The following is a 26,969-nucleotide window of genomic DNA, read 5'->3' as shown; positions in this document are numbered from 1 at the left end:
CCAAGACAATTAACTTCGAAGTAATTATCTGACAAGTACAAAAGACAGGATATGTGGATTTTTAAGTCACAGGAAAGAAGTCTCCTTATGTACAATTCAAGTGTTACAATGCAAGAATTTGAACTATCCATAGGAGGAAGTGCCCAAAGACAGCAGATACCTGTGTACCCAGTAAGGCATATTTGCTGGCATATGCTGCTGGGATGGAATAGGGTATGAAATCGTGAGATCCACCCCACTCCTCTTACCACGCTCTTACCTTTGTTTCCATTTGCCGTGTTGCAAGTCAACCACAGTCATATGAAATTCCTCAAAAATACATCTATGACAAGTTGTGCATAGGGGAAAGTGCAGGAATCCAAGATTCTCATGAACTAGGGGCGTAAGGAGAAATGGTGGGCAGGAAGCCAAGACTCTGCATGAGCTGGGACATAAGGAGAGATGGCGGTGACGAGGAAAGCTTCCAATTTGACCAGAAAAGTGACTGCTCAGAGAGAAGATTAAGAAAAAGAGAACAAAGGTGTCTACTTGGTGAATGTGACCTTTAAGTAACTCTAGAGAAATATCAGTGGCGTTAAAATAAACACATTCAGTAACCCACTATATTTCTTGTTAATATTTTATTTTCTTTAAGGAATATACTTCAAAAATCTCTTACATGAAATGAATAAAATAGTTCTGCTCTTTGTGCACAATGTACAGTTCAAAGCATAGTTTGTGAATTATATAATCTCCCCTCATTTGCCCCATAGTGGATCGTGATTAGGGGGTGACTTAAAAGACAGCAGAGCTCAATCAACTGCTCCTAATTTCCACCCTAACATATATCAAAAGAACAAATGCCTAAATCCAATTCAACATCTAGTGTAAAATGTAAGTATAAAGCCAACAAGATTTTGTTCCCATTTAAAGATTATATTTGGAGGGCTGAATTACCTTACTCTTGCCATTTTAATCTGATTCCTTGTACTTTGGGCAGAATGAAATCCCTGCCTTAACGTAAATAATCAGGAGCACAGTGGGATGAAAATCTGCAGTGGTCCAGCAAAACCTTCACGGACTTGATTTTAACGGACTTACTAGTCTAGCTACAATTGTTATTCGTGGCTTATTATGGTTGTAACTACAGCTTTGCCACCTTAAATAGCTGTGGCATAAGGCTTTCATGTATTGTTATTATAAAACACATACTGAATGGAGCATCCAGTTCTTTAATAATCCTGAGATACTGATTGCTGGGTCGTGGAATGGATGAAAGAAGGAAAAACAGAATGGAAGAAGGAAGAACTTGACCATTCCCATTCCAATGAGTGTCAAAATCCTGCAGCAGCTGATTCCAAGACAATTACCCAAGTCCACGCTGACCCAAAGCTAATGCTTGTCAGCTGCAGCTTCATTAGCCAATGAGAAGGCAGGATTGTTCATTGAACAGGGCAATGGGTCACTGACTAAGCAGAGGGACGCTCTCGGTTAGTGACATGAAGGGAGGAAGAGGTCTGACAAGCACAGAACACAGGATGTGTAAATTTTTCCATCACCTTAAAAACACATGTCTCCTTATGTACAATTAGGTGGATGACATATGACTACTGGTACTGTATCTACTGACAAGAAAATGCTACTCACCATAGCCAGGAACGTGCAGGCCTTTCTGCTGATTTGACCCTCCTCCTTTTTCTCCTCATTGTCCCCTTTAATTTTCTCTTGTATTCCTCCTCCTTTCCTCCACACCTTGTTCCACCTTCTCTTTTGCTCTTTTGTGTGAATCTGTGTGTGTATGTGTGTGTGTAGGGAGGGGGGTGAGAGAGAGAGAGAGAGAGAGAGAGAGAGAGAGAGAGAGAGAGAGAGAGAGAGAGAGAGAAAGAGAGAGAGAGAGAGAGAGGACCCTGGACATGCTCAACAAACCCTCTACCACCACTACACTATGCTCCTACCCTCATGATCACATTTTTTAATGATTGGCATGGGATGGTAAGACATCACCATTGTTTGCCTCACCAAGATCTAAAACTCTCAAAGACAGATGACCAGTTAGAAATATGCCGAGAATTATTTTGGAATAAAACAGTGAAGTTTCAGTAGCTTGCCATGCATTTCCAAGTTGAGCAATACCACACATCACTTTACTTATTACCATTTTTATGGCTTCTGTGACAAGCAAATACCTTTCCATGTTCACAGGCACTTTCTCAAAAACTTACCCAGGTGGAGGGTAGAATAGTATCTATAGTCTTTACAGAGACTGTGGTAGACATGGAAGCAAGTGATAACTTTTCAATTCAAATCTGGTTGTGTCCCACCTCCCCTCCAAATAAAACAAAATAAAAGAACAATGAAACAAATTCAGCTTGGTGCAGAAGCCCATTTATTTGCTCTCTGGACATCAAGGCTTCCATAAAATCATTCACCTCTCTGGCACACTGGGTGACTTTTACCTTCCTGAATGTCCCAGATATTCTTTACTAGTCACCATCTGCATAGCTCCATCTTAGCATAGAATATTACTTCCACTGCCTCCAGTCTCTGTTGACTTACTTATTTCTCACTCTCCCATCAAGGATAACTGCAAGCTTTATTCTCTCCAGTTGTTAAATACGTTGAAAGAAAGATGTTACTTTCTTCTAAAGCATCCATCTCAGAGTGTATTTATATACGCTTTCTTGGAACCTACAAACATTTTGCTGGTGAGACTACAGCCAACAATGATTTACCTTGAGTGAAACTGAACTGCTCAAAGATTCCTCCCCATGATCTACTGTGTATCCACCATGCACTGCCTAGAGCGGTCTGTGAGTCACGTCTGGGAACTCCCACCCATCTCGCATCTTTACAAGAAGATGCTTTGTTCTGTTGTTTCCCTGGATAGTTCATAAGCCTCCAGAGATCAGGAAATGCAGCTATCATTTTAGTCATTACAGACTACCAGAGCCCAAAATGATCAATAAATATGCTTATTTATCTAACATTCCTCAGAAAAGTTCTTGCTATGCTCTCCTCCACCTTCCCAGGTGCCTTGAATATCCACTGTGTACAACACTGTGAATTAAGGTATTCTGCCCAGCATGTTTAGAAGCCAAAATGAAAGACGGACTGTTCACAAGTTTGTTAACTTCTGTGAGTGCACCATAATTATAAGTGAATTGGTAAGTAATGAAAACACTAAGTGTTGTGTAAAGATTATGACTCCCGTGCCTAGTAGGGCAATTAAATTTATGTTTGCTACTCTGTCACACAGGGAACGAGGATATGGTTTCCCCTGTGATTATGCAAAAAGCTGATTGGTAACAAGAGAGTAGTGGTTATGAAAGCCAATTCTGCTCGTTATTAAATACACGACGAAACAATTCATTTCACAATTAAGGTGACTGTATCAAGCACTACAACATAGTCCAGATAAGATCAACATTGAACCATAATGAGTAGAATGAGCTGAAGACATTTTCTTCTCATATATTGAAATGTGAGAGGGATAATGGGTGAGCATCATGGATCATCAATCAGTACCTGCAAATTGTGACTTGATTGCCAAGGATTTTGCCTGTGATCAACAGACGCGTACTGACATAAGGTCTAGCCAACCTTTTCAGAAAGTGAAAATATACAAAGCCTGGTCCCTTGTGTAGAGTACAGATTCAATGAGTGCAGATGATCATCTTGCTTTCTTCCTCTTTTCTTAATTTCTTATTGCAATAAATAATGTGTTTTATGAATATAATCTTCAAATAAATTTTATAGGACATTTTCCAAATGAAATTCTACTGGAATTTTATTTTGCTGTTTGATTCAAGAATGACAATTGACTCTCTATGGGATGTCTATGAATGAGGCTAAGAAGGAGGCATTTTTCAGAGTGACAAATCAAAGAGACTTTGGACTATAGCCAGATTCTACCAGAGGTCAGCCAGGTGTCTGTCTACAACAGGAATGAGCTAAGTAGAACCATTAAATCATTCTTGGAAAGATGCTTTGTTTCATAAAAACTGTAACATAAGTTTTATCAAGACATATAAAGACTTTCTTGGAAAGAATTCTTGGCACAGAAAAGACATTGTCTTCAGCTAAATACCTACGACAAAGCAAACCAGGCACAACAGTTACGTCCAGACCTGCAGTTTAACTAACAGCACTTCTTAAACAGAGCAGACCAGAAGACAAAATGAATAGATGGGAATGTGAGAAAAATACTTGTACAGAAGAATCACATAGACATAGATGGGAAAGAGATAAGAAAGGGTGACAGGTGAGAGTAGACCATGTGCCTTTTATACATGCCAATCATGAAAGAATATACATAACAAATTGAAAAGTCCTAAGTAAGCATATTTTTTAATTTTTCATTGCTTTGCTTAAAATTTTGTCAATCTGTTTGGGGGGTATTAGCATTCAGGTGTCTCTATTGACCTTTCTATAGGGTCCTGACAGGACCGTACCCTTAAAAATAGGTGGGCCCTGCTCACCTCCAGTCTCTCTCTCTCTCCTCTGTTACTCTTGTCCCCACAGACTGATAGTTGCCCCCCTCTCTGCCGCCTTCTCTGCCTCCCTTTCTCCTCTTTCAATAAACCTCCCATGTGAGCCCTGTTGTAATGTGTGACTCTCTCTTCCACTGTTTTTTTTTTTTTAAATTATACCAATGGGGACTAGGAAGCAACCTGAGTCAGTGAGGGTCACAAAGATCTCAGTATGCCTTTGCCTTTAAGTTAAGATAGAAGTGGATTTGGATTTGGTGGAACCAATTAAACTACGTGTCAGGATGAAAAAGTATCTTAGTAGTGTCTTTGTCATAAGGCTGTGGGAGGGTTCGCTATATTTTTGCACCTGTAGTACCTTCATCGTGGTGCTTGGAGCTTTGTCTTCTGATACGACACAAGCATTGTCCCTAGGAGCTGACTGCCTCTATGGATATCTGCATAGGACCTGTTCGACACAGGACCCATCATCACCATTCACCACATGTGAGAGGCAATCATGAGACCTAGTCCTCACCAGGTCAGCATTAGCAGATAATGGATGCTGGGAAGAGGCATTTACTTTTTTTCATTGCTAAGCTCTCCATGTTCCAGTACAAGGACTCTGCATGAATGCTCATGAAAACAACCACAGTGATATAAAGTGTGTCCACAAGAATTTTAAAAAGAAATCAAAAGAGAAGGACCTTGTTAGAAAGAAGAAAATGGATTTCTTCAGAAGACAGGGGACTGAGACAATACTGTGTATTAAAACACTCCAAATTCAGGATACACAAAACTGACAATGACAGAGAGAGAAGAGAAGATGCAGTTGGGACAGCATCTGGAGGCCACGTTACACCTCAGATTCCTAAAACCTAGTGAGGTCCAACAAGAAAAATAAAAATGCACTGTAATAAATTTCTGTTTATTCCACCAGCACCTATGCTTTTTAAGTCCTTATACTTCTGTCTTGCTTTTGGGATAACTACTTTCTTAACAGAAATACTCAGAAGATTCTTGAAGTTATGAGGTGAAAATTGTTATTCTAAAAGACAAATTAGTGATTCTGGAAAATGTTTTATTATCAAAAGGCAATATTTGTAATAACTGCAAATCTCTTTGTTCTTCTTACAATTAGCCATCTGGCAAATGAGATATAATTGGGTCATCATTTGGCGATGCAACTTCAATAAACAGGAAGAACACTAGTCACAATGAGCCCCACTCTGTAATCTAATAAAATTGATTACCATTTCTCTTGTACTCCAGTTTTATTTTAAATTCATCTCTTTGTTAAACCTTGAATATCTCTTCTGTGAAGAAGTATAATGGGGCTCCCTTCCAACTGAGAGGCAGAGAAACTAAAAATAAATGTCATGTTCTTTGTCCTTGGTCATTCTGCCAATTTCTAGCAAGGTTGTGTTAAGGGGGGTTCTCCTGTCATTGAACCAGGCACAATGGCTAGGTCCAAACTTACAGTTTAACTAACAGCACTTGTCAAACAAAGCAGGCCAAAAGACAAAATGAATAGACAGAAATGTGAGAAAATATTTGCAATGAAGAATCATATTGACAGAGATGGGGAAGAGATAAGAAAGGGTACCTTCTGAATATGCTCAAAGGGTAAACATCCACTGGAAATCCTCCACTCACCAGCACCACATCAGATCTTGTCAGGCACACAAAGGACAGAAACTTAGAAAAGAATTTGGGAAAAATTGTAAGAGCAAATTCAGATATTCAAGATCATCTCAAGATGAGGAACAATTGGTAAATGCATTGTGTATATACATTTCCAAATTATTCCATGTCCCAATTGCCTCTTGAAATTCAAGAAGTAAAAGTTGAATTTTCTCTTCTTTACTTACTTAATTGTTCACATTCTTGTTTGTTTAAGAAATAATTTCATGGAGGCAAGGCTAGATTAGATCTCCCAATCCTCCTGCCTCTACCTCTCAAGACTGTGATGATAATTCTCAGACACTGTGCTTGGCTTTTTAATGTTTTTGACTAGAACTTACATTTGAGGTGGTATCTTTGTTCAGTATGGGCAACTCATAAGAATTAGTATGTTGGAGAGAAATATTAGTGAGTTAAACTTCAAGATGGTTGAACTGGTGTCTTGATGTATTCTTAAACACAAAGGCCACTGATATGTAACTTCTGAAGTTATTGATGCACACACCATTGATATAATGAGAATAAAAAAGACTGTCCAGGGAACAGTTACTCATTATAAAGAGACAGACCTGAGAATGTTGTGAATCCATACTTACATTTAACTAAAGAGAAGAGAGTTAGAATGATCAACAATATAAAGGCAAACAGAGCATCAGGTGATGTGGGATTCCCCTCTGTATGCTATGAAATCCATTGGTTAATAAAGAAACTGTTTTAGGCCTGTGATAGGGTAGAGTAGAGTGAGGTGGGGAAAACTAAACTGAATGCTGGAAGAAAGAAGGCGGAGGCAGGGAGAAGCCATGGAGCTGCCGCCAGAGACAGACACACCAAAACCTTGCCAGCAGGCCATGAGCTTCATGGTAAAATATAAAATAATGGAAATTTATTAAATTAAGATGTAAAAACTATTCAATAAGAAGTTGGAGCTAATGGGCCAAGCAGTGATTTAATTAATACAGTTTCTGTGTGGTTCTTTTGGGAGTCTGGGTGGCCAGGAAATAAACAAGCAGCCGCCTAAAAAAAAAAAAAAAAAATCAGCTCATACAAACATGATACTGAAGAAACATGTATTATATACACTTTCTTTATTGATGATATCCAACAAGATCCACAAAGTGGAAATGGTTGTAATATTTATTTTAGTTTTTTTATTAGTTCACAGGTCATCATAAAGCAACCATTCCACATCACTTGCGTAAGCTAGGTTTATCTGCAGATGTAAGCTCACCCTCCAGGTATTTCCTAATTCCTTCAAGTTACCTCTAACTTGGAAGTTTTTCTAATGGCAACAGAGAAAAGTCATGACAAGTCATCATTTTCTGAAAAGCCCTGAAAGATCTCACAAGGATTGTCTCCCTACAGTGCAAGGTTTAAGAGCTCAAGAAAGTGGCATACAAATCCAAAATTTCAATTTTGCCAGGACCTTAAGAATTTTCTGAGGAAAACAAAGACAATAGGACTTGCTCCTTAAAGTAAAAAAAAGAATATATATTGCTATGTTAGACAAATACGAATGAAAGCAGCAGTAATGGACAAGGAAATACTAAAACAAAACAAACAGAAAAGCTGTTAAAAGGTTCAGAGTTGAGAGAGAAGAAGCAGAAGGCATCAGGCTCTGCTGACTCTATAGACTCTACTCACCCTGTATTTTACTTCTAGGGTGACTGAAATCCACTCCAATTGAATTCCACATGGACAGGCCTAAAGCCTTTGCTTATCTACATTTACTGACATCCTATTGGCTAGAGCAGCATTCCTGTCCACGGCTCAGACCATCTTCTCCTCTTCCTTTCGTGTTTTTGTTAAGTGTCTGGTTTTTTTTTTTTTTTTTTTTTTTTTTGTGATAAAGAGGGTGACCAAAAGCAAATTAGAGAGGAAAGGGTTTATTTCATCTTTCAAATCTCAGGTCAGGCTCCATCACTAAAGGAAGTCAGGATAGGAACTCAAGACAGGAACCTGGAGACAGGAGCTGTGTAGACACCATGGAAGATAGCTGCTTACTGGTTTCATCTCAGCCCAAATCTTCAGAGTCCTTCCAAGACCCTTCCTAAACATGGAAAAATCTGTCATAATAATATACCATGACCAGACATCAATTTCTGTCACAGTTTTCTATTAATGTTATAAAAACAACCACTAAGAATAACTTGAGGAAATAGTTTATTATGTCTTACAATGCTCAGGTCACACACCATCACTGAGAGAAGTCAAGGCAGGGGCCTGGAGTCAAGAACTGAAGCAAAGGCCATGGAGTACCACTGCTTACTGGCTTGCTTATCATGGTTTGCTCAACCTGCCCTCTTATACAATTCAGGATCAATGACCCAGAAGTAGCCACCACCTACATGGAGCTGGACCCTCCTACATCAATCATTAATTAAGAAAAATCTGCTTTAAGACATAAAACAAAGAAAAACCAGGCTACGATTCACAATCCCAGAGAACCTAGACAAAAAAAGAGGACCCTAAAAGATACATACATGGGTTAAATCTACATAGAAAGTAAAAAAAAGACAAGATCTACTGAATAAATTGGGAGCATGGAGATCATGGGAAAAGATAGAAGGGGAGGGAAGCAGAGAAAAATATATAGCTCAATAAAAAAGAAAACATCCCCACAGACTTGCCTAGAAACCAGTCTTACTGGAGATATTTTCTTAATTGTAGTGTCCTCTACACAAAGACTTTAGCTTCTGCTGATTGGAAGAAAAAAAAAAAGTCAGCATACTCAGTAATGGAAGTTTTAAAAACCGTTTTTTTTTTTTTTTTTTTTTAAAAAAGCCATGGACTTAATTCCAAATATGGAAGGAGCAAAGAATTAAAGCTGCAGTTCAATATTCCACAGAAATTGTGATGAACGGACACAAGCCTGTGCAATCAGTGGCCAACGTACCACACGGCCACATATTCCTCTAGACAGCAAGTACCACACGGCCACATATTCCTCTAGACAGCAAGTACCACACACCCACATATTCCTCTAGACAGCAAGTACCACGCGGCCACATATTCCTCTAGACAGCCAGAACAATGAGTGTGGTCCAACAAATCTCATCAACCTAGATGAAACATGGTTATTTCAATTCTTTGACAGTTTCAGACTATATCTGTGTGTATGTGTTTGGGGGGGGGGCGTACGTGTGCATGCTACCCTGTCTCATAGCACTAATTTCTATTGGAAATCTTTATTCTTGGGAACCACTCCTACTTTCCAAACATCTGATTTGTGCATGTGCACATATGTGTATGTCTGCCTCTCTCCCATGCTCTGTGTGTGTATATGTGTGTGTCTGTGTGTGTAATATGTCTGCCTGTATTGATATTACACAAATGTTATTTATTATTGAGCATGAGTAATATATCTACAATTTGCTCTTTTTCATAATTCTTAGGAATGAACTTTTGTAGAAGACAATGTCATGTCATAGTGAACAGTAGGGTGAAAGATCAGAGTGTATGTGACAGCCACCTTATTTCCAAATAAAATACTTATGAAAATGAGAATTTTATATAGTATAGACTTCATTTTTTATAAATAGATAGAAATACCTGGAGCGCTTTCTAAAAATATCCTTGCATAGCATCAGATTCATAAAAGACACCTTTCTCAGACTGAAGTACATATTTACTCTCAGACATTTTTACAGCCCTTAGGGAAAGTCAGATGCACAGCAATGGTGGTGTGGGAGCATACATTCTCCACCTCGCAGGCAATGTTAAAACGCAAGCCAGGTGTGGCTCAGTCTGCAGTACACACACAGAACACACACCGTATAAATATGCATATCTATGGAGATATGAACAGGGGGACTTGCTATCACACGCACTGGTTATTGCTTCATGGTGAGAATTTCAGTGTTTTTTAATTTGCACTAAAATTAATGTAATTAATTTTAATTTATGTTAAAATTAAAATTTTAATTTACATTAAATTTTTTGTACGTACTGTAATTTCTAAAGTTTGGTAAAATGAAATACAATGCTGCTTGAATTTGAGACGACTTATTCTACAGGGAACCTCAAACCAAAGCAGACACCAAACAGACACAATAGCGAAGTAATAAGAATAAAAGGCATTGAGAAGGACTGGTGTTCTGGGAGGAAGGGGGAGGCTGTGTCAGAGATGCACGGGGAGGGTCTCAGAAGTCATGACCCAGGCTGAGAGACGGTGACACACATTCCTCTGGTGCTAAATGATGCCAACCAAGACTTTTCTCATAAAATCACGGCTTTCCCATGAAGTGCCATGGTGACAAAGCTGAGAATAAGTTCATCACAGTCCAACACACATTCATGTCATCTGCCTCTTGTGACACTTGATATGTTACAGTCGATTGTCTCAAATTAGGAAATGGGTTACATTTTTTTATCTCATTTTGATCTTATCAGGCATCCTATGTCATTCACCTTAATGATAAAAATAAGGCTTACCCTTCTAGTGAGAAGTAGAAAGGAAAGGTTAAAGTAAAACACACAAGAGTGAACAGTGCCCAAGACCCTCCTGCTATTAGTCTTAAAGGCAGAGCAGGAGCTAGAGAGACTCAACTTTAAGAGCTTGTGCTGCTCTTACAGAGGACCCAAGCTAGTTCCCACACCCACATCAGACATCTCACTACCTCCTGTATCTCCTGGGGCCCTGGACACTCTTTTCCGGCCTCTCTGAGCACCCGTACTTATACACACATACCTCCATACACACATAATAATACAATAATTTTAAATACATCAAATTACAATCATCAATAATTATTTAAAGGTGGCCCAAATGCTCTCCTTCCTTTTCATCATCACAATAGAAAATTCATGCTCTTAAGTTCTCTAGCTCCCATGACATGGAGGTAGAAGCCTCTTACCCCAGTGATCTGGAGGCGGAGGCAGGAGGACTACAGCAAGTTCAAGCCCAGCCTTACTTACACAGTGATCCGGGTCAAATAGGGCTAAGCAACAAAACTCGGTGTCAAGAAACAGAAATATACAAATAAAAATAAATGACTCTTCCAGCTTAATGAATCCAGCGCCACCATAATGAATGTGCTCCCAGTTCACTTACCCTCATGTAAATATTTATGTTATTAAGAAAACAAAATGTTCATGGTTACAAATATGTAATCATGAATAACAAATTTAAACACTGCCAGACTTCCTTCATAAGATAATGTACATAGGCACAGCTTAATTAGGCGAAACTTGGGGGGCTGGCCTCATCAAGTTCATGGCAGTAATGAAGTAGTGTGTGGATGGTAGGTTTATTTCTCATTCCTAACTACACTCTGCTTCTTTCCCGTATCCAGGGGAAAGAATCAGAACACACACACATACAAGCGTGCACACACACACACACACACACACACACACACCTGCATTATGAACATTGCTCACTACAAGAAATGGCCTTTCCTTGTGTCAAAGCCATTACTAGGAGACACCCAAAGTCCTCTGCTTCCAAAATGAGGGTCAGGTTCTTCTGTAAGCACCTGTAAGCCTCCAAGGACTTCAACAGAAAGAATTCTAACAAATGTGCTCAGCATTCAGCAAACCTGCATAGGCCATTAGATGGGAGACAGATGTTTTTCCCATTGAAAGTTCAAGGACGTCCAGGTCTTAGCATACTAAATTAGAAAGTGTCCCAGTATAGACAGAACACTCACTGAATGACTCCAGGATCATAATGACCCAACGTGTCCCCCTTCTCCAAGGAACAATGCACTTGATAAAAGCTGTGTCCATCGTAGGAGGCTTTCATGATCACTCCCTTAGATCAGGACCATCTACTTTAATCTGGAGCAACAGGTTGCCATGAGTATCTGCTCTCTTGAAAGAGCAAACGGCGATGGGTGAGGTGAATGACAGGATCTGGAATCACGGAGGAGATAAACCACAGATGTGTCAGAGGGAGCGGTGGGACACTGACCCTAAGTATGGACAGCACTCTTCACGGTTCTGCACTATTGCAAGGTCTGTATCCTTAGATGAAGAAAGAGGAAAACAGGAGCTGAATGCCAATGCACATCTGTCTCTGGGTCCCCTGCCATGAGGGGCTGCGCACTCAAACTGGACAGAAATAAACCCTTTCTGCCTTAAGTGGATCTTGGCTGTTTGGCACAGCAGCGCAAAAAGCAACTAATAAAACTGGATTCAAAATAAAGAAGTGTCTCTGTGATTTCCCATATAAAGAGAACTAGACAAACCCTACATCCACATGGAATTTTGAACAACTCAGCAGCCTTGGCTCCTGAGGGGGCTCAGGGGATTTGCTTCTGCTCGTTAACTGTACCGAAAAAGATCAATTGCAACCTGCCACTTTGATGCAGAGAAGAGACTCTTCATTGCATGTAAAAAAAAAAAAAGTGATTTCCACTTAAAAAAATAAGAAATGCCACAAACATGCAGAGTATTCAAAATACTATACTTTTAGTACATTGATCCTGAGAATAGCAACTTAATGATATCTAATGAGTTGTAATAATCACCATAAATATGATTTTATTTAAAGCAGTGTCTCCTTGGGACTTCAGAATGGAGAAGAATGTTTGTACAAAATTATGTTTTGTTTTCCAATAGTTGAAGTGTTATTTACCTCTTCCTAGCAGGGCAAGCTGCCTGTATAGGATGGTATTTAAAGATGAGGCCAGGTTTCAGCTGTTCTCATTCGGGATGTACATTTCATCTGCTCCTCTCTTTCCTTAGATGTCACAAAAGGGCACACTCAAATATCCAGTGTTTTCATACAAAATGTCATTCATCATCCACTATAGCCATGCACTTATTATAAACCATTATTGGATGAGATCTTAGCAAGACAACCTGGGGTACCTTATATATCATATTAAATCTGAAAGAACTGAGCAAAGAGGGTGATGGTTTATCCAATGTTTATACAATGATTTATTCTTTTTCGTTTTTTCTAAATGTGTGCTCAGTTTTATTTAATGAATTAAAGATTTACTCTAAAAAACATAATTCTACATAATTCCATGGTGAAAACAAACAGTCATTGCTAGCTTTCCATGAGGCACAAGATCAGATTTGGAAGGACCAATTTGATGCTACCCATTTGATCTCTGAGTGGCATGTATTCCAGAAGGGAGTTTAATTATACATCTGACTCCCACTCACCCATTTGGCAGAATTCCATTTGATTTTATTAAACATAGACTTGAAAACATGAGGCATAGCTTCATCTCCCATTCTTTTTCATCCACTAAGAAAGTAGAGTTTGGAAGGTGAAGTTAAAATTCTTACAGATATAATTTCCTGTTCTTTCTTGCTTTAGATCTCATTTCCTCAATCCAAAAAAGAAAACATTTTTATGCTAATGCTATGAAGTAGGTAGCTTGCCCATTATACTACCTCTGTTACAGTTGATAAATGGCACTTTTGCATGCTAAGGAACTTCCAACATCTCCTATTTAGTGTACAACTTTAATAAAACCAGAGGAAGTAGTCGTCTTGGTTTAGAATTGCTTGGTCCCACAGAACTATAGGCTGTGGTCATTTCTCTCCAACATTCTGAATTGAATTATTCATTTAAAAAGCAAAGAGCTGTTAACTGAAAAATGTCTAAAATACTTGAAGTCTGGTGCTGAATTCCTTACGCTTTATGTATGTAACATTGAAGAAGACAAACAGCTCCGTTTTCTTTTCTTTAAAAAGAGTGTTGTAATAATAATAATATTCTTGCCAATAAGGAATGTAATGAAATAATACATGAAAGCATTAGCCTAGGGCAGAGTTTCAGTAAAAGGAAGACAATATTTGCTTTATGAACAGGGGAAAACTGTACCTTTCTGTGGAAACTTGAACATGAACAAACTGCTGCTTTGTACACTTTATAGTTTGGGGAGCTACAGACAAAGGATGTTGGAGCCCAGAATGGAGAAAACTAAAGTCTAGAAAGAAAAAGAAGATAACAGACAGCATCACAATGGCACCTGGGATGATATGTTTACCGTGTAGAAATGGAAGGGTCTGCTAAAATAAAGGAAGGATGCTGGTGTTATTTTCTTCAGGGTTGGATATGAGTGTTACCATCCTGTATTCATGAATCAGAGACCCATTGGAGACTAGAACTGGTAATAATCCTTCCTCAGAAGAGTGTCAGTCATCCAAACTTCAAGTGAGATTCTCGTCAGAACTCCCACCTCTCCCAACCATGCTCCCTTTCACAGTAATAGCTCCTGCAGGCATGTGTGCGAAGGCTCAACAGGGATGTCACATTTTGTGAGCTTTCATCCACACTGGAGGAGGAGGAGGCTTCAGGGACTTAGTTCTGTCTGAGTTATTCACACTTCTGTAGGCAGCAACTCTACACAGAGAACCACCAAATATATTCATCAGGATAAACGTTATTGGGTTGTCTGTTAAATCTGTAGGCTTCCTATGACTTTATACCTCCTCTGACAAGGAAAGAGAAGAGGACAGATTATTCATAAACTCCTGGCAAGCTGTTGTCAGAACATTATTAGCAAGCCATTAGTAACCCGTAGTTTGCTATCTAGGGTGGGACTTCATTAGATATACCCCTTCCACATCAGCATGTCTATGGATATTGCAATGGGCCATGTAACCATAAATCATGTGCTCATGCACTGACCTTACATTCCATATTAAAACTGCTCAAACTAAGTTTAGGCCTAGTGTTGTGGAAAATACCCATGCACCACACCCTGAGAGTCTTTCACTCACACCTGTTCCAGATATGGGACCTTTGAGAGCCTTTTAATCTTAATGATTTCCATGGTAATTTCCAATTTCCTTTCAAATCCTTCTAATCTGGCCTTCTCAGGAATGATAACTAATGACATTGGTGACATCGACTTCTTATCAATTAAGACACTTTTATCTCTATGCAAACTTCATGCTACTCTTCATCATTAAAATAGTTATATAAGCACAAATAGTCACATACAGTTCTCCAATGTGCATAGAATAAAAAGCAACAAAAAAAGAGGAAAACATCAGGCAACTTCATTTTTGGTCAACCTCTGGTTCATATCTTTCTCATACACTCCGTCACTCATCAAGAATGTTTCAGAGGTTGAGGATACATCTGTGAGAAAACAGATGCCTTTGTCCTCTTCATTCTTATGTTTTAGTGGAGGGAGAAGCTCTAAATATAATGTAAAACAAACAAGTATGCAATCATCAGTGAAGAAGAGGGTAAGAAGTGCATTGAGGGATGATTCATTACAGAGATGAGAGACTACTGGGAAGCTGAAGGTGGTGACTGGGAAATAAGGAGCAGTGAGAGGAAATGTCATACACAAGAACAAATAAAGGGAGACTGGAGTAACATAAGAGTGGATGGGTATTAAATAAATAATGACTGCTTATAAACCTATTAAGATGCATTTTCTTGGAGACAGGTAGGAAGCTGTGGCAGTTGGAATGCTTGTGCCCACCACTGCACTGAAGTCACTGGAAGAGAAGTGAGAAGACACCCATTTGTATCTTCCTTCCTCAGTGAATGGATGGCTATTGCATAGTGACTTCTCAACTCAGGATGAGTTTATCTCTCTTGCTTTCCTTGTTTTCTCCCTTATTCATACACGGTGTGATGTCTGAAACATGATATGATGCAGCTATAAGGCCTTTACCAAATGAGAATCTTTGATTTGGGGTTTTCTAACCTCCTGGAGCCTATACATTTATTTTTCATACAAAACACTCAGTCTTTGGTAAAATACTGTTGTTGAGTCAAAGAGACTCAGATGGAGACAGGTGGAGTGTTTGCAGTGGAGTGATCAAACAGTCTCACACTTAACAGATCTATTCGCTCTGTCCTGAAGAGGGCCAAGTGAAATACAAACTCATCATGCTCTGTAATATGAGTCCCTGCAGTGTAACACTATAGAGCCATGGTGTCAGCAAGGATTTCATGCAAAGAGAAAGGGATTCTTTGGCATAACTGTGCATCATGAAGAAGAAGATTGCTGTGGACAATGGTCATTTACTCTGTAAAGATTTGTCAGTTGCACTGGTTTAATAAAACGCTGGTTGGCCAGTAGCCAGACAGGAAGTATAGGCAGGGAAACCAGGTAGAAAGTATAGGTGGGGCAACCAGAATAGGAGAATTCTGGCAAAAGGAAAGGTTTAGTTTGCAGTTGTCACCCAAACACAGAGGAAGCAAAATGAGAATGTCTCGCTGATAAAAAGGTGCCAGGCCACGTGGCTAACACAGGCAAGAATTCCAGGCTAATTTAAGATGTAAGAGTTAATTAGAATTCTGATCTAATAGGCCAGGTATATAATTAATGTAAGCCTCTGTGTGGTTCTTTGGGACTGAATGACTGCAGGACTGGGCAGGAAACAAAAACAGAAGAGGAGGTAAGGATATATATATATATATATATATATATATATATATATATATATATATATGGAAATAAGAAATGAGGTAGAATGAGGGCTGTGTGTGTGTGTGTGTGTGTGTGTGTGTGTGTGTGTGTGTGTGTGTGAGAGAGAGAGAGAGAGAGAGAGAGAGAGAGAGAGAGAGAGATTTGGAAGATTTGTGGTTAATGAAGAAGCAATCAATCAGCTTGGTAAAGTCAAGTATGGCCAGGCCATGGACTCACTGTGGCTTTTGAAAAGTGGAGAGGGATCTGGTGACCTATACAGAAGTCATTTCAAAGCCTTGTTGGACGAGGGTAAAGAAAAATATGAGAGCATCAGTGTAAATGAACTCCTATACACAATTCACAAAGCAAAGCAGAAAAATGAGGAAGCTGTTTGAGGTGAAAGAGATTTTTAATATTGCATAAAGAACACAGCCTTTGTGAATATAGACATCATCCATAAAGATTTACCAGCAAGGTGAGAAAGAATCATTACTCAAAACAGAGGGAGAGTATAAGAGCAACACCTTCAAATCAGAGAGAGCAAGAATAAAGGCACCTGAGGTGGAGGGGAGAACATTTCTCAGGTCTGAGCACTCAACACATACATGAACAGGATTTATGTTTTCACTTTGGAGAGGGAAGGAAGGCCAGTTTTCTGAGACTGGAGATGAAGAATCTCCTTTTCAAACTTGAGAAGAAAGGAAAAGTTGTGGGTGATAATACAGGGCAGTGAAAGAATGGGGGGACTGGAAAATTCTAGATTAGCTGTCAGGCCTCATTATAGACGCACTTCAGGTTAGTGATCCAGAATTTAGAACAGGGTCATTCATTGACTCAATTGTTTTCAGAAAAATTCAGTTATAGAATAGTGAGTGCCATGAATAATAGTTATAGTTTTGCTCAGTGGATATGATGCAGCAAGAAAGGGGAATGCATTAAGGAGAATAAAACAGAGAGAAAAGATTATTTTGATGTTGCAGCAAAGTAGATATTCCAGCCCAGTGGATCATGGACAGAGAAAGGTAGGGATATCATTCAGCTGCAGGTTTTGGACCCTCTCAGTGAATGTTGGCTGGTGAGCATTGGCAGGTTTGGTTAAAATGTTAAAAGTTGGTGGATACAGAGCTGAATGCTTGAATTTAAGGTCATGTTCTGATAGTAGATAGTATCTGTTCAAAAAATAAGTAGATGGAAATTAGAATAGAGGGGAAAATTTAAGGAAATTAAATTTAAATTTAATTTAAAATTAAATTAAAATTTAGGGTCCAAGGTCCCTAAAGATAACTCCCATGGAAACTGAATGGCACCATCATGTCATGGCTAATATGGAAGAATGTGACCAGGAGACTATAGATACTGTGTCCAAGACAAGGTCAGGAAAAGCATCAGCAGCAATGACCGAGTATGACTGAACAATATTCAGGACATGAGATTTATGGTCTTGGGTTAGGAGGAGGAATAAAAATTAAGACCATCTAGAAGATAAAAAGCTATGGATGTATTCTGCTGTACTCCAGTCCAACGGATAAGATCACAGTGGGAAAGGAAACCGCTGCTGTTGGCACCACTTCAGGAAGCAGCTTCCATGGATGAGAAGTAAATTTCAGGTTAAATGAGAAGGTGGGAACAGAAGGTGTTTCTGTGAAGATGGATCAGCTGTGGAGGGCACTGCATCGTGTATTGGGTAGGAAAAGATTGATGTCCAAATAGCAAGTGAAAGTCTATCATAGATTAACACCTATACAAAGATAGGGATTGACAGATTTCATATTCTTGTGCTAAGTGCAATTAAAAACCTATGAGAATTGGATGGATATGAAACATTTCTAAATGGAGCAGAGCCAGCAGTTTAGGCACTTGAACCTGGGAAGGGATTGGCCTTGGACTCTTGGAAATTTAAGTCCTGCTGTTTGACATAAAGCAATTGCTCTTTTGCCATGACCAGGGACTAGGATGCAAACTTAACTGCTAAACAACACATGCCTGGGTATCATCAAACTGTCCATTCTGCCTTCTGACTTGGATCCATTGTGAGGTGAGTAGCACGCTTCTTTGGTGTCGATAAGATCTAGGATAGTCCCCTTTAACTAGCTAAACTGGGTGTCACACTTCAAGCTTCACCATATTCATAGAAAAGAAGATCAGAATTGTGAGAGGCCATGTTCCTGTTTCGGGAGGCACAGCAAGAGAATCATCCGTACACAATGACCCTAAGTCTTCAGGCCACATGATCCTGAAATGTAGCCTTTATGCTTCAATCCCACTCAACCAGACACCATTTCTGTCATTTAGTTCTATGCCACTAGCTCCCTTAAAAATTCTTGGGGCCGCCGGGCGGTGGTGGTGCACGCCTTTAATCCCAGCACTCGGGAGGCAGAGGCAGGCGGATCTCTGTGAGTTCGAGGCCAGCCTGGTCTACAAGAGCTAGTTCCAGGACAGGCTCTAAAAAAGCTGCAGAGAAACCCTGTCTCGAAAAACAAAAAAAACAAAAAAAAAATTCTTGGGGCCAATCAAGCCAATATAAATGAAAAATAAGTTGGTGAGCAACACCTTTGTTTAAAGACAAACCCAGAAGCTAGAGAAATCTATCACACGAGACTCAGGTACTCTTAGACACCCATTTTTTCTACATATGAAAGACTAATTGGCCTTTTCATAGTAATTGATCCCTACATACATTGATCGAGAGCTGTCTAAACTACAATATACTTGAGTCAGATGAAGCATTTGTTCAGAATTACACTCCTGTTTGTGCCAGCTAGAACTCTTAGAAGGATGCAATTTGTGTGGTCAAGTCACCCAGACCCAATGTGTGCCTTTGACTTGCTTGGAAGTGATTGGCATAACCAACCTATCTGTGGAGACCGAAGAAAATGAATGGTTCTAAAACTCCCCTGAACAAGTAATCTTTGGCAAGGCACAGGCTCTGTTTCAGATGATCTTTGCTGTTTGACACCAGGTAGATAACCAATTTTCCATTCTTAACCTCTACTCAAGAATTAGGCTGTGAACAACATAAAATCAGCCTTGTAACTATTGTTCCCACCCATCTGGGGACTGGTCCCACAGAACTCTATTCGAATCAACTTCTTCTTTTAAAAATAAAGCATTTCTTTTTTACTTTGATATTTACTTAGCTATGCTGCCATTTATATGATAACAGCAGATCAATTGTTCTAAGGTTACCATGCTCTGTAAAAAAAAAAAAAAAAAAGCCATTCATTTGTGCCAGATGACTTAGTCTGAAAAAAAAAAAAAACCTGAGCATTTCTTTCAAGGATTCATGTGAATTTAGAATAAATTATCTTCACTGAAAAGGATGATTGGATCAAGTTGAAGCAATTACCTGAAGCTACTTATGTACTGGCCTGTAACACTGAGGTGTGCACCTTGTAAAAGTGGGATTGTGATGCCTCAGTACAAGAATCTGGAGAAGTTCCCCATTACAGGTGCTGATCAGAGGCTCACAGTTCACTCCCCACAGTGAGCTAGGTCCTGGCCTGGACATTTGAAAACATAATGAGTGTAGGAGAACCCAGTATGATGAGGAAAACAGAAAAGCTAGGCCTTCACTCATTAGGGTATCATGTATGTGATTTCTGGTGCTCCTGCTGACCATTGGTGAGAACATGTGATTCACTGTTTTTGGTTTCTCCATGTCTCATCTAGTAATGGTAATGTCTGCAGCCTCCATCTCAAATACCTGTACTGGTCATCCATAGGAAACCGTACAGGTAAAAGTATATTAAAAGTATAAAACATGATTGGAAAACTGAACTCCATAAAAGATTGCTTCATGCAAGTTACTTGTTGAAAGACTATTGAAGATGTAAGGGGAAAACATGTACTTATAGACTCTTATCTAAAAGCCACTGTGTTATTTCTGAGAAAAATTTTCTAGGGGAGGATGTAGACTCTTCAGACTGAATTCATGTCACACAATGATGACATGAAGCTGAAGTCAACCAGGACAAGGTCTGCGGCAACAACAAGCGACCTCACGTTTCAGTGGCTAAAGTTTTAAACCCCTGTGCTTATTACTCTATCAGTTGCACCGAGAGACAGTGGGACCCTTTCTCATAGTTCTGCTCTGAGACCATGGCTAACAAAGCAACCACTGTTGCAGGGATGAATTATTAATACAGAAGACAGAAAATAAAAAAGATGAAAACAGTGTTTCTCCTGACAACCAAATGCTTAGCACTGAATTGAATCTACATTTCTTCTTAGAGTAAATCTAACAAGATCATATTACATGTCTATCAACCTCATCATCTATATCAATACTAATTATTCAGTTTTAGGAGATTCACATGAAATACCTTGCCATTTTCTATGTATTTGTAATAACATTAACATTATATTTGTTCTTTTAAACGTCATTTTTTTTAAATTTTTTTATAAGAGTAGTTTTAGCCTGTGAAATATGTCACTGGTCACATGACCTACATTTTCACCTCTGGGTTATGTTCTTAATTGTATGAATTAATATAACGGGAATGCAATTTTTTAAAACTTGCTAGAAAATAAATTATTCCTCTGAGCCGAGTCAGTTCAAAGCCTCTTCCAAACTTTCAAGCCGATACTTCAATCACTTTAATCTCAGTTGTAAGCTCCAACATCACCTTCTCGCGATTATTCTCCTGATTGCCAAGGTTTTCTAAAAATGCTCATCACACAACTATGACTTGAACTTTCTTCAGAGATTAGGAGAAGATAATTAAGCAATTTACTACAGGTTCTAAACGTTATATGACTAACAGGATCACTGTTATAAGACAGAAAAAAATCATAAAAGACTAATAAAAAAGACGATATTGCTGAACTGAATCGACAACAAAATAGAAAATGATTTGTAGAAAGTGAATTTAATCTAATCTGAAAATACTTTCTGATTCTAACACACTCCAGCTAAAAATGGGTTAGTCTTTTGTATTAAAATCCTGAAGTAGAAATATCTACAAGCCCATAGATATATTCCATAGCATGAGCATATCAGTGCATGTACTTGGTCACGTGTCAGCGGCACTGAGGCAGAATTGGTCTCCAGGTACAGAGGGTCCAGAGACCCCGTGGCCATCTCGACATGAGCAGCCAGAACAGGCTTCAGTGAGTGGCTGAGTAAAAAGACTGAGACATGCACAGCTGTCCAACCCTTGAACGCTCTGACTACAGCAGAAGGGGTGTAAACACATGGACTGCTGGCCACTGTGTGTTTGGTCACATTCTGCTCAAAAAATGACAACCGACTCTGGCCAGCACTTCTGTTCATGCAACATTCTCTTTCTCGTGATTCTTCTTCATTTGCTGTGCTGCACACACTGACTTGAACATGTTTACTAATATGCTATACTCTCCTGATGTATTTGCAGAAACTGAACATGTGAATTCAGCATTCTAAATCCCGAGCCATAGTATGTAGTCACCAACAGTGTAGTATTCTCTGAACTCCTTACCTGTGAAGAACCAGTATAAGACCCTCCATGAATCCAACCAAAGCTGGTACGACTGAGCCAAAGGAAGAGGGTCAGGAATCATGAATCACAGCTTTAAGGATAACGTAAAACTATATGAGCAGGCCAGGAGAGTAGGATCTGTCTGCAGTTTCAAAGAAAAGCCTCAGCGTCTGGACCAAATACTAAGACAAATAGGGAGGGTGTGAAGCCAGGAGCAGTGCCATGTCACAGCAGTCCCGGGAGAGCTAGGAGCCAGTTCACACTGTGCTTCATGTTAAGGAATGTAGCTTATGTTCTGAAAAGAGGAATTTGGCTGGAAATTTTTTCTAAAATTATTTTTATATAAATACACTGGAGTTGTAACTCTCATATATAAAACAAGAGAGAGAGAGCGGCTGTGACAAGAATGCTGACGGAGCCATGATATCAAATGAAGTGCTGAGTGAGAGACGCAAAACCAAAGGAAGGAAATAGCCTGGAGCCACAATAGCAAGGACTCATGGGTCATTGTTCTAGGGTGACAGATCTCCACAGAACTCCATGGGTTAAGGATCTTCTTCCCCATCAATAAACTGCCGGCAGTAAGCAAAATTCCTATGATCAAGTAGGATTAAAATAGGCTACGTACGCTAAGAAAGAGCTGTTACATTTCAGAGAAACAGTGGTAAAATAAAAGTATATAAAAGCAATGTTTTTTTCTCTTGCTAAGAGGCAGCCATGTCTAGGCTGAAAGCCAAAGAAATGGGGTGCCTATTGAAACATCTTTCTGAACATCATGGATGAATGAGTCAATCAGAAGCTTTCTCTCCTCACCTTGTCTTTGTTGAAGGCAGTGTCGGGTTAATGAGTTGGTAAGAGCCATCTCTGGAAAAGCATATGCCTTTTTTGTTGCTTTGTGAGGTAGGACAACAACATTGATAGATACTCTCTTGGTTCCTAATGCCTGACAAAGTACTTACAGAGAGAACTTAATAAATTTTGTCAGACAGTTTTGAAAACAAACACATGCTTCCTCTTGTAACTTGAAATCATCAGCTATTTTGAGAACACACAAGTCTCTCTTACTGGACATTGTAAGTATATAAACAACAACAACCATAAGGAGCTGTAGACAACTTCATGAGGACAGAATAAGATAGAAACATCACTCCGCTAAAACGGTGGTCTGTGTGTTCCTGAATGAGAACGCATGACGACTAAGAGAAAGCCTGCACGTTGTCTGAGACCCAAGTGCTCACCCGAATCAGAGGCTCAGATGTTGCTACATAGGGCAAGTCCTCAGTGAAAGACCAGCTGTATAACATCATTCTTGATTATTTCATTCCCTGTGCTCTATGGGAATGATGCTGTTCCCATAGCTTTATTCTATGAAAATTTTTTACTGAAAATCCAGTAAGATTATGAGCTGTTTTCAATCTGTGCATGTGGCTATAGCATGTATGCTCTGACCTTTTACTTAACAGCAGCTAGTCCTCAGGGATAAGAGCTTTTGGGACATAACACAACCAACAGTGATTAGAATCAGTAAGCATAAAGCATACAACCGGTTCAAATTGATGAACTGTTCCACTCCCCAACTTTGATTTCAAGGAATACTAGCATGCTATTGTATTCCAATTCTCAACAGATATTAAAGAAAGAACAATATTTACTATCTGAATAGTGAATTTATTTAGAGTAAATAGAGCTTAAAGAAAGTGAGCTGATTTACTTGCATTGTGACATAGGGAGACTGAAATCAGAGAGATCCATACCAGGAGTTCAAAGATTGACCAATTACCAACTGTCTGTAAAGCTGCCCTAACTCAAGGACAGTGATTTCCATTTGGGGCAAGCCGTATTGTCAAACTTCTTTTAAAAAAATCAAAACAAGTAATGCAGAGTTACTCTGGGTAGACCCTTTCATCTTGAATACATCGAGCTAATACATAAAGAAGATAGTAAGCACTTCCATTGACTTTGAAATGGCTTTTGGAGTGCCCTCAAAGTTACTTCTCCTAGAAGACACTGGAAGTACACTAATTATAGAACATTGAGGAATAGATTGTGTATCCCATGAGATACCCGTTAAAGGGTGTTTATGGTAATCTTCTTTGTGAGATCATAACATTAGATCCTGGGAAGAAGTGTGTTAGTCTGCCCAGAACTTTTATAAAGAAACTCAGGTGAGCAAGCATTTCCCAAAGCATTTACCCTGGAACCCTTTGTTATAGGTCAAGAAATAACAAAGAAACTATATGCAGTGAGTAGCAGCATTGTTGAGGGCTGGAAACGCAGAGCTATCACAGGAAGTCAGCTAGAAAGTAACTATTGAGCATTTTATATCTACTGCAATCAATATGACTTTTTCCACATTCATCACCATCAAACCCATCCTGGAAGATCTGAGAGCACATCAGGCTCCAAGGGACGTAAAACTCAGCTGAGGAGTTGCAGGTCAGTAGCCTGTCTCCGAGCAGAGAGATAAAGAATGTGCATATTTCAGAAGCAAAGCTGTGTAAAGGAAGTGTAGCAGTTGGTCCATGGGCATGGTTAAGTCAAAAGCCCAAATGTCTGATGCCTTTATTCCAGCAGTGGATCCCACAGTGGGCAAACACCATGGGTACCTATCTAGCACGATGACAGATTAACTTGAAAAAAAAGAAGGAGGAGAGAAGTAAGGTGGATAAGAGGAATTAGGAGTAAACCTGAGAAGACATTCCTCAAAACCCTTGGAGAAAACATTTTCATCTGGAATTTTGAAAAAAAAACCAAGAATCTGGAACATTAAAAGAAAGAAGTTCCTATATGTCTCTTCAGCATGAGAGATACCAGTCCTGAAATTCCATGAGCACGGTGAGCTTCTAGACCACTGTTGAAACTGAAGAAAAGCACATTGTCCTGGAGGGACAATTATGCAATAAGAAGGGTAATTCACAAAAGGGACTTGTGATGGGGACCACTTGGAAGTAAGCTGTTTGTTATAGTTGCATGGGTCCAACCAGCAAGTTACTTACAGAGAGAGAGCTGTTCCACCTACCACCAGAATTTAGAAAAAAAAAAGGAATCCTCACTCACTCAGTTTATGTTCTATGCAGTAATCTGGTAAAACAACATATTTGAAGTAAACAATACAATAAATTATCAAACACATGTTTTTTTTTTTATCTTTCTGACATACACTGGGAACCTTTTGGATGACCTCATGGGAGTCATGAAAAATGAGGTCACTGGACAATATCCTTTACTAAATCCATAGTTTCTGACTAGGACTGACTCAATGCATCAGGAATTTTTGTCAGTTTTGACTTTCAAACGTAGTGGGCAGAGAACATCATTATTGCCTTATTCAACCATCATTTTTGCATTTCTAAGTCAAGTCCCCATCATCGTTATCTCCTCCCCTCAGCGCTCTCTCTCTCTCTCTCTCTCTCTCTCTCTCTCTCTCTCTCTCTCTCTCTCTCATTTGTTCAGTAACCTCCTATGCTTTACTTTTACTTTATATTTTCACATTAATCTTATCTTCACCGTCTGCTCCCTACAAAACAGAATCAAACTGAAGGTTTTCTCTGTGCTTTACTTCATTAGCTTCTTGTTAAACTTAAGGTAAGACTCACTTTATGTCTCTTTTCCCTTTAATATCTTGTATTAAAGCACAAAAAATCTTGGGAGTATTTCTGCTCTTAATTCCAGTTACAGCCAATCACAGCAAGGAAGTCAGAGCCCAGGGCTTGAGGCAGCTGCACATCACAACTGCAGTCAAGAGCGGAGAGATGAATTCATACTTGCTGCTCGGTGTTGTTTTCTCACTTTCTCATTTTTAAAGACCAGACTCCAACAAGAGTGCAGTTTTGCCATTTTAGGTTGGTTCTAACTCATCAATTAATATATTAATAAAATCCCCAACAGATGTGTTCATGGGCCGGTCTGAGCTAGGTAACTTCTCGCTGATATCCTCCCCACAGGTGATTCTAGACTGAGTCAATTTGAAACTTAAAGCTGACCATACACACACCACACTAATCATAACCCTGGGTCAGGTGTGCCTATGGCTGCCGTCTGGTCTTGAGTGTCCAGGTCAAATTCACTTCGAGTGAGTTCTTCTCTGGCCGTCACCACCCTCCTTCCCTCTCACTTTGATCTTTCCCTCATTTGTGTGTTTATCATAGCATGACCCAATGAGAAGGCAACTTCCTGAGTACAGGAACCTGCCAATTCAATTTATTATCCAATGGGTTTCCTTTGTCTAGTATCTGAAATAAGTGGCTATAAACTGATTAGCACATAAATGAATGAGCAATTTACACATACTAAAACTTATTAGGAAATCTAAACTTACCATGATGCTATAAAACACTGTGCGTTGGTCCCTTTGATGTCTACTCCTTGCACTGGAGTGATGAAACTGAGCTGTGCTGGATAGTCTGTGGGCACTCTTATGACAAGGAGCTGTCCTTGGATATCTTGGTAACAGTAACACTGTTACCAAGGAAAAGTAGCCCTTACTGAAGCAGCTGCAGAGGGTACCCAGTACCCACAAGATTCATTTATGCTCTCTGTCATGTCTATTCTAATTGTACCACATCCTACGTTACTTTGTAGAGGACAGAAGTCATCCTAACCCCAACACCTCTCTCCAGGCACTTTGGGGAGTACTGTGCAGCCCCACTGCTTCATATGGGGTAATATGCTGTTGAGATTTTTTATGTTCATTTAATCTCACTTTTAAAGAACATAATAGTCCACATTTTGTACATAAGAAAACCATTCTGAGGGTTGACTAATCTTGCCAAGTTTATGTAGTTTGCAGGGTTATAGCAAGATCTTGTATGCATGAACGTCTGAGATCCTAATTGCTGCATTCATTCCTTCAGAAGTGTGACTATGGTCTCAAGGGATTGTTTAAATTAAGAACAGATAACAAAACAAAAGAGAAAGCTGAAGGTTGAGTGAGCTGAGTTTCTTCTTGGGATCTAATAAAAATTATTCATTCATGTTTTAAATAAGTTACAAAGTCTGTAGAGAAACATCTTACCATATGTGCATGTCGGAGAGTGGACAAGGAGTAA

This window comes from Arvicola amphibius, chromosome 14, assembly GCF_903992535.2.
Source record: "Arvicola amphibius chromosome 14, mArvAmp1.2, whole genome shotgun sequence".
Lineage (NCBI taxonomy): Eukaryota > Metazoa > Chordata > Mammalia > Rodentia > Cricetidae > Arvicola > Arvicola amphibius.
The sequence above is the reverse complement of the archived record's forward strand: the minus strand, read 5'-3'. Positions refer to the sequence as shown.